Source organism: Aegilops tauschii, chromosome 7 (assembly GCF_002575655.3).
Source record: "Aegilops tauschii subsp. strangulata cultivar AL8/78 chromosome 7, Aet v6.0, whole genome shotgun sequence".
In the NCBI taxonomy this organism is placed as follows: Eukaryota; Viridiplantae; Streptophyta; class Magnoliopsida; order Poales; family Poaceae; genus Aegilops; species Aegilops tauschii.
This window is the reverse complement of record NC_053041.3, coordinates 73,772,829-73,786,642: the sequence shown is the minus strand read 5'-3', so window position 1 is coordinate 73,786,642 and position 13,814 is coordinate 73,772,829.

Sequence of the window (13,814 nt, the reverse complement as noted above, 5' to 3'; positions counted from 1 at the left end):
TCAGTAATATGTCATCCACATATAATATCGGAAATGCTATCGAGCTCCCACTCACTTTCTTGTAAATACAGGCTTCTCCAAAAGTCTGTATAAAACCAAATGCTTTGATCACACTATCAAAGCATTTATTCCAACTCTGAGAGGCTTGCACCAGTCCATAAATGGATCGCTGGAGCTTGCACACCTTGTTAGCTCCCTTTGGATCGACAAAACCTTCCGGTTGCATCATATACAACTCTTCTTCTGGAAATCCATTCAGGAATGCAGTTTTGATATCCATTTGCCAAATTTCATAATCATAAAATGCGGCAATTGCTAACATGATTCGGACAGACTTAAGCATCGCTACGGGTGATAAGGTCTCATCGTAGTCAATCCCTTGAACTTGTCGAAAACCTTTCGCAACGAGTCGAGCTTTATAGACAGTAACATTACCATCAGCGTCAGTCTTCTTCTTGAAGATCCATTTATTTTCAATGGCTTGCCGACCATCGGGCAAGTCAACCAAAGTCCATACTTTGTTCTCATACATGGATCCCATCTCGGATTTCATGGCTTCAAGCCATTTTGCGGAATCTGGGCTCACCATCGCTTCTCCATAGTTCGTAGGTTCGTCATTACCAAACAGGATTGCCGTACCACTCTGTTGCGGATCTTGATCTAGTTGACCTACGAGGTTCAGTAATAACTTGATCTGAAGTTTCATGATCATTATCATTAACTTCCTCACTAATTGGTGTAGGTGTCGCAGAAACTGATTTCTGCGATGATCTACTTTCCAATAAGGGAGCAGGTACAGTTACCTCATCAAGTTCTACTTTCCTCCCACTCACATCTTTTGAGAGAAACTCCTTCTCTAGAAAGGATCCATTCTTAGCAACGAATATCTTGCCTTCGGATCTGTGATAGAAGGTGTACCCAACAGTCTCCTTTGGGTATCCTATGAAGACACATTTCTCCGATTTAGGTTCGAGCTTATCAGGTTGAAGTTTCTTCACATAAGCATCGCAACCCCAAACTTTAAGATACGACAACTTTGGTTTCTTGCCAAACCATAGTTCATAAGGCGTCGTCTCAACGGATTTCGATGGTGTCCTATTTGGAGTGAATGCAGCCGTCTCTAAAGCATAACCCCAAAACGATAGCGGTAAATCAGTAAGAGTCATCATAGATCGCACCATATCTAATAAAGTATGATTACGACGATCGGACACACCATTACGCTGTGGTGTTCCGGGTGGCGTGAGTTGCGAAACTATTCCGCATTGTTTCAAATGTAGGCCAAACTCGTAACTCAAATATTCTCCTCCACGATCAGATCGTAGGAATTTTTTTTTCTTGTTACGATGATTTTCAACTTCACTCTGAAATTCTTTGAACTTTTCAAATGTTTCAGACTTATGTTTTATTAAGTAGATATACCCATATCTGCTCAAATCATCTGTGAAGGTGAGAAAACAACGATATCCACCACGAGCCTCAATATTCATCGGACCACATACATCTGTATGTATGATTTCCAACAAATATGTTGCTCTCTCCACAGTTCCGGAGAACGGTGTTTTGGTCATCTTGCCCATGAGGCACGGTTCGCAAGTACCAAGCGCTTCAAAATCAAGTGATTCCAAAATTCCATCAGTATGGAGTTTCTTCATGCGCTTTACACCAATATGACCCAAACGATAGTGCCACAAATAAGTTGCACTGTCATTATCAACTCTGCATCTTTTGGCTTCGACATTATGAATATGTGTATCACTACTATCGATTAAAAATAGACCACTCTTCAAGCGTGCATGACCATAAAAGATATTATTCATATAAATAGAACAACCATTATTCTCTGATTTAAATGAATAACCGTCTCGCATTAAACAAGATCCAGATATAATGTTCATGCTCAACGCTGGCACCAAATAACAATTATTTAGGTCTGAAACTAATGCCGAAGGTAGATGTAGAGGTAGCGTGCCGACGGCGATCACATCAACTTTGGAACCATTTCCCACGCGCATCGTCACCTCATCCTTAGCCAATCTTCGCTTAATCCGTAGCCCCTGTTTCGAGTTGCAAATATTAGCAACAGAACCAGTATCAAATAACCAGGTGCTACTGCGAGTATTAGTAAGGTACACATCAATAACATGTATATCACATATACCTTTGTTAACCTTGCCATCCTTCTTATCCGCCAAATACTTGGGGCAGTTCCGCTTCCAATGACCAGTCTGCTTACAGTAGAAGCACTCAGTTTCAGGCTTAGGTCCAGACTTGGATTTCTTCTCCTGAACAACAACTTGCTTGTTGTTCTTCTTGAAGTTCCCTTTCTTCTTCCCTTTGCCCTTTTTCTTGAAACTAGTGGTTTTACTGACCATCAACACTTGATGCTCCTTTTTGATTTCTACCTCCGCTGCCTTTAGCATTGTGAAGAGCTCGGGAATTGTCTTATCCATCCCTTGCATGTTATAGTTCATCACGAAGCTCTTGTAGCTTGGTGGCAGTGATTGAAGAATTCTGTCAATGACGCAATCATCCGGAAGTTGAACTCCCAGTTGAATCAAGTGATTATTATACCCAGACATTCTGAGAATATGCTCACTGACAGAACTATTCTCTTCCATCTTGCAGCTATAGAACTTATTGGAGACTTCATATCTCTCAATCCGGGCATTTGCTTGAAATATTAACTTCAACTCCTGGAACATCTCATATGCTCCATGACGTTCAAAACGTCGTTGAAGACCCGGTTCTAAGCCGTGAAGCATGGCACACTGAACTATTGAGTAGTCATCAGCTTTGCTCTGCCAGACGTTCATAACTTCTGGCGTTGCTCTTGCAGGAGGCCTGGCACCTAGCGGTGCTTCCAGGACGTAATTCTTCTGTGCAGCAATGAGGATAATCCTCAAATTACGGACCCAGTCCGTGTAATTGCTATCATCATCTTTCAACTTAGCTTTCTCAAGGAACGCATTAAAATTCAAGGGAACAACAGCACGGGCCATTTATCTATAATTAACATAGACAAGCAAGATACTATCAGGTACTAAGTTCATGACAAATTTAAGTTCAATTAATCATATTACTTAAGAACTCCCACTTAGATAGATATCCCTCTAATCATCTAAGTGATTACGTGATCCAAATCAACTAAACCATGTCCGATCATCACGTGAGATGGAGTAGTTTCAATTGTGAACATCACTATGTTGATCATATCTACTATATGATTCACGCTCGACCTTTCGGTCTCCGTGTTCCGAGGCCATATCTGCATATGCTAGCCTCGTCAAGTTTAACCTGAGTATTCCGCGTGTGCAACTGTTTTGCACCCGTTGTATTTGAACGTAGAGCCTATCACACCCGATCATCACGTGGTGTCTCAGCACGAAGAACTTTCGCAACGGTGCATACTCAGGGAGAACACTTTTATCTTGAAATTTTAGTGAGAGATCATCTTATAATGCTACCGTCAATCAAAGCAAGATAACATGCATAAAGGATTAACATCACATGCAATCAATATAAGTGATATGATATGGCCATCATCATCTTGTGCTTGTGATCTCCATCTCCGAAGCACCGTGTTCGGGATCTCCATCTCCGAAGCACCGTCATGATCACCATGATCACCGGCACGACACCTTGATCTCCATCGTAGTATCGTTGTCGTCTCGCCAACTAATTGCTTTTACGACTATCGCTACCGCTTAGTGATAAAGTAAAACTATTACATGGTGATTGCATCTCATACAATAAAGCGACAACCATATGGCTCCTGCCAGTTGCCGATAACTCGGTTACAAAACATGATCATCTCATACAACAAATTATATCACATCATGTCTTGACCATATCACATCACAACATGCCCTGCAAAAACAAGTTAGACGTCCTCTACTTTGTTGTTGCAAGTTTTACGTGGCTGCTACGGGCTTAGCAAGAACTGTTCTTACCTACGCATCAAAACCACAACTATAGTTTGTCAAGTTGGTGTTGTTTTAACCTTCGCAAGGACCGGGCGTAGCCACACTCGGTTCAACTAAAGTGAGAGAGACAGACACCCGCCAGTCACCTTTAAGCAACGAGTGCTCCGAACGGTGAAACCAGTCTCGCGTAAGCGTACGCGTAATGTCGGTCCGGGCCGCTTCATCTCACAATACCGCTGAACCAAAGTATGACATGCTGGTAAGCAGTATGACTTATATCGCCCACAACTCACTTGTGTTCTACTCGTGCATAGCATCAACACATAAAACCAGGCTCGGATGCCACTTTTGGGTAACGTAGTAATTTCAGAATTTTCCTACGCACACGCAAGATCATGGTGATGCATAGCAACTAGAGGGGAGAGTGTTGTCCATGTACCCTTGTAGACCGACAGCGGATGCGTTATCACAACGCGGTTGATGTAGTCGTACGTCTTCACGATCCGACCGATCAAGTACCGAACGCACGGCACCTCCGAGTTCTACACACGTTCAGCTCGATGACGTCCCTCGAACTCCGATCCAGCCAAGTGTTGAGGGAGAGTTTTGTCAGCACGACGGCGTGGTGACGATGATGATGTTCCACCGACGCAGGGTTTCGCCTAAGCTCCGCAACGGTATTATCGAGGTGTAATCTGGTGGACGGGGGCACCGCACACGGCTAAAATATTGTATATCAAGTGTGTCTAGAGGTGCCCCCCTGCCCCCGTATATAAAGGAGCAAGGGGGAGGCCGGCTGCCCTAGGCGTGCCAAGGAGAGAGGGGGGAGTCCTCCTCCTAGTAGGAGTAGGACTCCCCTTTCCTAGTCCTACTAGGAAAAGAGGGGGGAAGGAAAGAGAGGGAGAGGGAGAGGGAAAGGGGGCTGCGCCCCCTCTCCTAGTCCAACTAGGATTCCTCCTGGGAGGGGGCGCACCACCTCCTGGCTGCTGCCCTCTCTCTCCCCTCAAGGCCCACTAAGGCCCAATACTTCCCCGGGGGGTTCCGGTAACCCTCCGGCACTCCGGTTTAATCCGAAACTTCTCCGGAACACTTCTGGTGTCCGAATATAGTCGTCCAAATATCAATCATTATGTATCGACCATTTCGAGACTCCTCGTCATGTCCGTGATCATATCCGGGACTCCGAACAACCTTCGGTACATCAAAACATATAAACTCATAATATAACTGTCATCGTAACGATAAGCGTGCGGACTCTTCGGGTTCGAGAACTATGTAGACATGACCGAGACACCTCTCCGGTCAATAACCAATAGCGGAACCTGGATGCTCATATTGGTTCCCACATATTCTACGAAGATCTTTATCGGTCAAACCGCATAACATAATACGTTGTTCCCTTTGTCATCGGTATGTTACTTGCCCGAGATTCGATCGTCGGTATCTCGATACATAGTTCAATCTCGTTAACGGCAAGTCTCTTTACTCGTTCCGTAATACATCATCCCGCAACTATCTCATTAGCCACAATGCTTGCAAGGCTTATAGTGATGTGCATTACCGAGTGGGCCCAGAGATACCTCTCCGACAATCGGAGTGACAAATCCTAATCTCGAAATACGCCAACCCAACAAGTACCTTTGGAGACACCTGTAGAGCACCTTTATAATCACCCATTTACGTTGTGACGTTTGGTAGCACACAAAGTGTTCCTCCGGTAAACGGGAGTTGCATAATCTCATAGTCATAGGAACATGTATAAGTCATGAAGAAAGCAATAGCAACATACTAAACGATAGGGTGCTAAGCTAACGGAATGGGTCATGTAAATCACGTCATTCTCCTAATGAGGTGATCCCGTTAATCAAATGACAACTCATGTCTATGGCTAGGAAACATAACCATCTTTGATTAACGAGCTAGTCAAGTAGAGGCATACCAGTGACACTCTGTTTGTCTATGTATTCACACATGTATTATGTTTCCGGTTAATACAATTCTAGCATGAATAATAAACATTTATCATGATATAAGGAAATATATAATACTTTATTATTGCCTCTAGGGCATATTTCCTTCAGGCGTCGCAAGAGAGGTGGTACTCTTCCATATGTGCTTAAGTTATTGATCTCACCCGGAAAATAGACCGTAATTTGTTTACTGTACTTTTCTTGTCCGTACCAAATCGTAGTGGCTAGTTGAAAGCAAACATTGGTTGGGAAGTAGCTTTGTCCGGTTTGCACCTTCAGATCCGCCATGGCACGGGCACTATACTCGTAAAGCTTATGGTTTCCCCCCTTTATATTCACTACCATCATCGTAGGTGCTTCGTGTCGTGCTAGCACTGCTCCTCAAGACCTAAACCCAATGCTTACGTGTTGAAATACGAATCTGATATGATGCTCATATCACTAAAACAGAGAACGTTTAATTGGTTACCTAATGTTCCTATATTCGTTTTGAAAAGCATGTGCGCCACCCACTGGTCCAGCTAGTTCCACTTTCCTGATTTTCCTCTTGATGCTTAGGGTTTTCCCCTTTTATCTACTCTACTATGATCTGCGTAGGTGCTTTCTGTCGTACTAGCATTACTCCACCCTTCAAGCTAAACAACACAACACTCAGAATTCGAAAGCTTAGTTGTTCAAATATGATTGTGATATGATACTGATATTAGTTAACCGACACATTTAATTGGTTAGCTAAAGGTCCCACTTGAGTTTCCAAATCCTTGTCGCGACATATAGAGAGACAGCATAATTGCATTTCTTTGTCACTTGTTGACCGTACTTTCTTGTCCATACCAAATCTTAGTTGTTATTTCAAAGCAAACATCGGTTGCTAACTACCCTTTGCGCGGTTTGCAGTTTCAGATCTACCATCCCACTGCCACGGTCAACACTGTACTCATCATGCTTATGTTTTCCCCATTTTATGATGACCACAATCAGCCTACGTGGTTCGTGTCGTAATAGCACTGCTCCACCCATCGAGCTAAACAAGCTTAGTTGTACAAATTCATATCTGATATTATTGCTGATATTAGTAAAACTGAGAGATGTTTAATTGGTTAGCTAAATGTTCCTACTTTAGTTTCGAAATGCATGTGAGCCACATATGGAGAGACCGGAAACAATAGTATTTCTCTGTGCTCTCTGGTTTATCATGGGTGGCCAACCGACATTGTATTGAAAGATATGTAATATCTTCAATCTGCTTGCTCTTCTGCTCTTCTTTAAGATGATACTCTTCTCTTGTGGCCGACTAGTCAGGTCGAGTTGTTCTTCCTTAGTATATTTTGAATCTGTCAGGTCAGGTCGACTTGTTCTTCTTTACTATATGTTGAAGCTATCATCTGCGAAGTGTCATCACTTCTGGAGCTCTCATATTTTGAGTAGTAGGCCACATTATATTAATGCACACAACAAGTTACAACATGCATGGCATCTTTTAAAATAATTGCAGAGATAGCACAAAGGGGTTTACAGGGAGGCAGTATTGGATTAGAATCACTTCTGCATTACAAAGAAAATCTCACTTGTTTTTATGTTTTCATGCATGTCAGATATTGAACATTATCAAAATGAATATGAGAATGGGCGCACGAGAGAAATATTGCGGAACGATCCACTGGCTAACAAACTTGGCATGGTGGAGCATGGCCTATCTTATTCACCCATCAAGGTGCTTGCTCTAACTTTGCAAAGTTGTATTGGTCGCACATATTTTGCATCTGACCTCTTGCATTACTTCTACTTTGTTACACCATCTTCTTAGTTTAAGCATCATATATGAGTATATGCCATACCTATCCATTTTCTGCACCTATTCCATGTGTCGTCACACTATGTTTTCCCAGTCAAATGTTGTTCTTTCGTAATAGATGTCCAAAAGGAAGAGGGTGAGTGCAGATCCTCAAGGAGTACAAACTAGGTATTTGGAAAAGGTAGTGATACCTGTTAAATCAGATAGATCAGCAGCCACAGAAAACACAGGCCCAACTGTACTACACTTTACCCCTACTCCAGTGGCCAAACCCCTATTAGAACTGCTGGGAGCCCATCGTGAGGTACTGTCTATGATATCAATTCAAAATTTGAACTCCTTAATTTCTGCTTGTGCCTTACCTTCTCTCTTGTATGAAAACTAATTTCAGATGAATCTCCTTGCTCAAAGGATCATACGATCTCAAAACAATAATGGGCTCTGCATTGCTCTTGTCAGTACCTCTCTCCCTTTTGCCTTGTAACACTGTACTTAATTAATTGCGATTTGATTATGTATCATCAGTCTGCACCTGAGCTTCATTATCCTCTGTTTTTCTTCCAATATTATTTGATCTATATTTACTCTTTGCAAAATGTAGAATAATGGCAACGCTTATAAAGAATTTACTTTGGGGAATTTATTGAATTATCCTTCCATCAAAATGGAGAAGGGCTTTGTCCAGCCCGTGTTAACATGTAATGTAAGTTCATCCTTCTCAAGCCTTCAAACTTTGTTCTAGTATAGATTTGGATAGGCATCATTTCCTCCACTACTGTTTGCTTTGTTGTTTACATTTGATTGGATGTTTGCAACAACTACCAGTTTCAAATTGTAGTTGTAAAAACATGTTCCTTATGCAGAACAGATCCATTTATTTGCTTATATAATTGTGAAACCTTTTACGTGTCTCCTTGTTTCTCTTTCAGACTCGTATCTCTTACACCAGGCAGAACTTTAGGGAAGATAGTGAGCCAAACCATCTTGAGGACGGTGAGATGACCCCAAGGTCCTGTCTTGATAAGACAGTGAGTTGAAGCTACTCACCAGCAGGTGTGAGACAACCTCTATGCAGTCACTGCCTCAATCAGTTCGACTTCTTTAGTCTCAACTTAAAGCGGAAAGGCTTGCTTCAGCTCAGCGCCGACTAGAAGTCAAAGATGCAATGAAGATGTCAGAGGACTGCCGTGCGCACCATCATGCCTTAAATCTAGTGTTGATGCATCTATCGTTGACACAACTGAGGTCTACTTAGCTTCTTCAGCTGTTTGGGGGGCCCGACGTGGCCAGGCCTAGTGCCTTCTGAAGTGCTCTCAGTTTTGTATATTCTTTTGTCGGCGCATTTATTTGCACTGGTGGCGAACTTTGATGCCCAGTGGATGTAATATGTGTGATAGCCGTGATAGCCTAGCATAAGTTGCTTGCTTATTTATTTCCTTGTTGTCTTGTTTATTTGTTTGCTTGTAGTCATTGCAGTTCTTTTTCCACGGTTTGCTAGTGGCTGCAAGAACCTATTTTTTAAAACTAGGCCACAATAACCATGGGCTAATATTTACTGTAGTGACACTGGGCCTCCTACGGGCCGTAGAAACAGTGGGCCTTCTACGGGCCGTAGAAACAATGGGCCTTCTACAGGCCGTATCATCAATGGGCCTTATACGGGCAGTATGATCGATTGGCCAAACATGGGCCAATAACACGCCGCATTATGGCCGTAAACGGGCTAGAGTTGGAATCGTCCGTTCATGGGCCGACCATAACGGGCCATTGTTAATAGGCTGTATTTGATGACGCTATGAAAACGGCCCAACGTATTAACGGACCACAAACAGGCCGACTGTAACCACAGGCTGAATTTGGCCCACAAGCAGAAAATGACAGTAACGGGCCGTAAGTAAACGAATGTTGGAAATGAGCCCAAGAATAAATGGGCTCTGAGAAGGCCGAAAGATAACATGGGCTGGAAATGGCCCAACGGAATAACAGGCCGTTAATGGGTATAAAGTGATACACTGTTCATTACGGGCCAGTTTCACCACGGGTCGTTAATGGGTGTTAAGTGATACACTATTCATTACGGGCCAGTTTCACCACGGGCCGTTAATAGGCCAAGAGTTACATAGGGCCTCATATGGGCCGAAAGACGTCATGGGCCATACATGGGCCAGAAGTGAAAACGGGCTGGAATCATATTGGGTGGCCCAGATGATGCTACTGGGCCTAATTCGGATAGGGCGTAACGGGCTTTAGGTTAGCGGGCTGTAAATGGGCTATATGCGAACATGCCGTTAACAGGCTTTACATGGGCCGGCCCACCACCTTTTGACCAAGTCAAACGGGCCGGCCTTTTCACAGGAATGGGCCTCTGTTGGGCCGTGCCACGTGTCGAAGTATCATAGGCGCCTTCTGTCCAATGAGTGGATGACATCTGTCCCAATGATGAGCCGACACTTGTTTCCTCCAGCCAATGATGATTTTACACGTTGAAAATCCCAATTGGTCGGGGCTGTTAACGGGTTATCGGATCCAAAACCCGACCCGATAGCTTAACGGCGTTCCGTAACGGTGGATGCCACGTGTCGTTCACCCTTGACGAAAGCACTTCTGTGATGCGCGATTTATCGTCATGGAAGTGGACACTTCCATGATGATAATTTTGGTAATGTCATGGAAGACTTCTACGACAGCACAGGTATGACTATCTTGATTCTGTCATAAATTTGTCATGGATGTACATGCATGACAAAAAGCGCGACCTACTGTGACAAACACGTATCATCACGGAAGTGTATTTTTTGTAGTGCTTGTGCTGATCCGTCTGGTCAGCAAGATTCTTGGCCAGACGGTCGCGCTCTTTGGCCGCCTTGCGACACTCCTCCTCCTTAGCACGCAGTGCGGTTTGGGCCTCGCCCAGCTGCTGCTGCAAGGTGGCATTGGCTCCTACAACGACAAGAAAGAAAAGACAAGTCGACAATGAACAAAAATAAGAGTGGTTGCCAGAAGATCCGGTCTGACTGCTCAGCAGTCGGCCCGAATCTCGAGGACTACACCCAGCGGGTGCGCTGATCCGCCCACGTGAGAGAAAGAAGATGGAGAGCTTACTCCGGCTCTCAACCAAGTCAGCGTTCCGCTTGGCCAGCTCCTGGATATGGGAGTTGAAGGCGGCCGCACGGATGTTGTGGTAATCCTGCAATGAAGACAACAAGAAGAAAAACAAGTTAGCACCCGGACCTTACCTATAAGTTTCGAGCCGGCTGCCGGAACTCGGGGACTACACCCAGTGGGTGCGCTGCCGCGCCCCCATGGAAGACTACAAATATCAAAAGCAAAGACAAGGGGCATACCCGGACGGCAGTTCGCGTCACCACAAACGCCTTCGTGTTCTCCTGAAGGGCGGCGCCTTGGGCTTGAAGCAGGGCCCGGATGTCCCGCGCGGCCGTGTTCAAGACGGCCGTGCCGCCCCCAGGCGTCCACTCCGGTGGGGCGCAGCTGCTCGCCTCTACTTCAGGGGCTGACGAACTCGCAGCCCTGACCTCCTGCGGCCGTGGTGCTGAAGCCGCCTTCTCTGCACGATGGCGCGCCGGAGTACGCACCGCCGGGGTCGCCCCCACCACCAGCTCGCCACCGATTAGCGGCACTTGCGGCGCCTCAGGCCGACTGGTCTAAGCATCGACGGTCGCATGGGCGGGGTCGCTTCCGCCTCCATGATGACGGGGTCGCCCCCTCCCCTCTCCATGACCGGCTGGTCATCGCCGGCTCTTCCAGTCGGCGCCTGGGTCTTTGGTACTAGTGGCGCGGAGCGCAGTGGGATGATGAGTTGCGGAGTTCGGCCATGCGCGGACTCTTCTGCTTGCGCTTTGGCGGCCGCATCCTCCCGCGCCTTGGCTGCTCCGTCGGCCTCCTCCTGTGCCACCTTGGCCGCGTCCGCCTTCTCCCGCTCCGCCTTTTCCTTCTCCGCCTTCTCCAGCTCCTCGCGGGCCTCCTGCGCGTTCCGCTCTATCACCGCATGGAGCTCGGTGCGCGGGTCTAGGCGGCGGGTGTTGGTGGAGCCCTCTGCCGTCCCGATCACGGGTGTGGAGTCAGACCGCTCGAGAGAGAGCGGGGCCCTGTTCGAAGCAAGATAAGAAGAAACTCAGAAGGAGTTTGCAAGAAAGAAGAAAAAGAAAGCGCGAGAGATAGCAAACACTTACGAAGACACCGTGGGCGGCTGCATCAGGGCCCTCTGGAACTGGGCCGTCTTGGCGGCGGCCTCCTGCCGCCTGGTCGCGGCGGCCGTGTTACTGGGCTTCTTCGGCCGGCTGCCGAATAGTGGAGGGCCGGCTCGGCGCTTTGGCGCGCCATTGAGGAGCTTGTGCCCGCCCTATCGACGCCCCGCGGGCGGCGCTGTTCGGCCTCCTCCTCGTAGTGGTCGGGCCAATCCTTGACGCCGCCTCCTCCCGAGCCGCCTACTCCGCCACCGCCACCGGTGGCGTTGTCTTCTTCTAGGGCGGCCGCCCCCAAGGCGGGGTCGTCCACGTCACTCACTGACATGTCCGACAGGTACTCCTGACCCTATTCCAGGGCGTCGGCTGCCAGCTGGGTTGTGAAGATCTGCATCGTGACCGACTGATCAGGCGGCAAAGCAGAACCCGACAAACAAAGAGAAAAGAATTGAGGACTCACCGCGGGCGGCGGGTCTGCGCGGTAGTAGGTTCGCTTGCTGAACTGCCACTCTGCTTCCGAGAGCTTGCAGTTTGAAATATAGTTCACCAGCCGGGCCACTTCCGTGTCCGGTATCTCCTTGGTGCACATTCAGCACGGGTCTCGATGCCCGCTCATCCGGCTGATCAGATGAGGCTGACCTTGAAGAGGGCCGGGCGCACCACGAAGGCGGTCAGCAAGTCCGACCCCTTGACGCCCTCCGACTCCGTCATCTCCTTGAGTCGAGCGATGGTGGTGTTGGAGGCGGCCGACAGTATCCTCGGCTTGAAAGTCAAGTTGGTGCCAGGTTCAGCCGGCGGGCCGGCTGTATAAGCCGGCCGGTTCACGAAGTCGGCCGTCGGGTGGACATTCTTGACATAGAAATAAGATTTTTGCCATAGCTTGACCGACTGTGTCAGGCTGATGGACGGGAAGCTGTTCCCGGAGCTCGAACATCACACCGCGATGAAGGCTCCGCACTGGGCCTCCACCCCCTTGACGGCGGTGCTGAGCTTGGTGTAGAAGAACTCCCCCTAGAGCTCGAGGGTGGGGAGAACGCCAAGGTAACCCTCGCAGAGAGTAACGAATGCGGATAGCAGCACCACCGTGTTCGGTGTCAGGTGGTGCGGCTGGAGGTGATAGAATTGAAGGAAGGACTGGAGGAAGCCGCTTGCCGGCAGGCCGAAGCCTCGAAGGGAGTGCGACCGGAAGACAACGCGTTCGCCTTCCTCCGGCGCCGGCGAGATCTCCCTCACGGGCGGAGCGCTCACCTGGACATAGCCCTCGCCGGGCAGCCGCCACGTGTTGCGGAGGAAGGAGAGGTGATCCTCATGGACGTTCGAGCCGTCCCAATCACCGGCTCGTTCGCGCGCCATGAGAGCCGGAGCTCGAGGGAGGCACGGCGCGGTGATGTCTACTACGCAACCTTCTTCTTATAGACGTTGTTTTTTTGAGGAACTTGACAGTGGGAGAGAACTCCCACTGTATATTTCATATATCTATATAAATTGGGTGTTTACATAGATATACAACTCACATACATCCAACCACACTCCTGCTGTGACCACCGGGGTGGGTAGCTACACCATGCTCACTGTTATACACTTTTTGTCCCTATATATGTTAAAGAAAGAAAAGCCAAAGTAAGACTCAACTAAGTGTGTCACAGTAAGAAAGCAAGGCAGCTCTCGTGCAACCTTAACTCTGTGTTGCAGAAGCCCCAGGTCCTCTTTGAATCGATGGAACAAGATGCAATGCTTGGGGCGACACCTCTGAAGTGCTTGTTGTTTCTTTCTTTCCACAAGCTCCAGGCAGCAGTGAAGAATACTTCAAAGAAGAAAGGATTGTGCCAATTGGGTTGTGCGTTTTGCAGTGCAGTGAACCTATTCTGAAAATCAGGCCAGTCAATACGTAGCTTGGCCCAACATCTTTCGCTGAACTGGC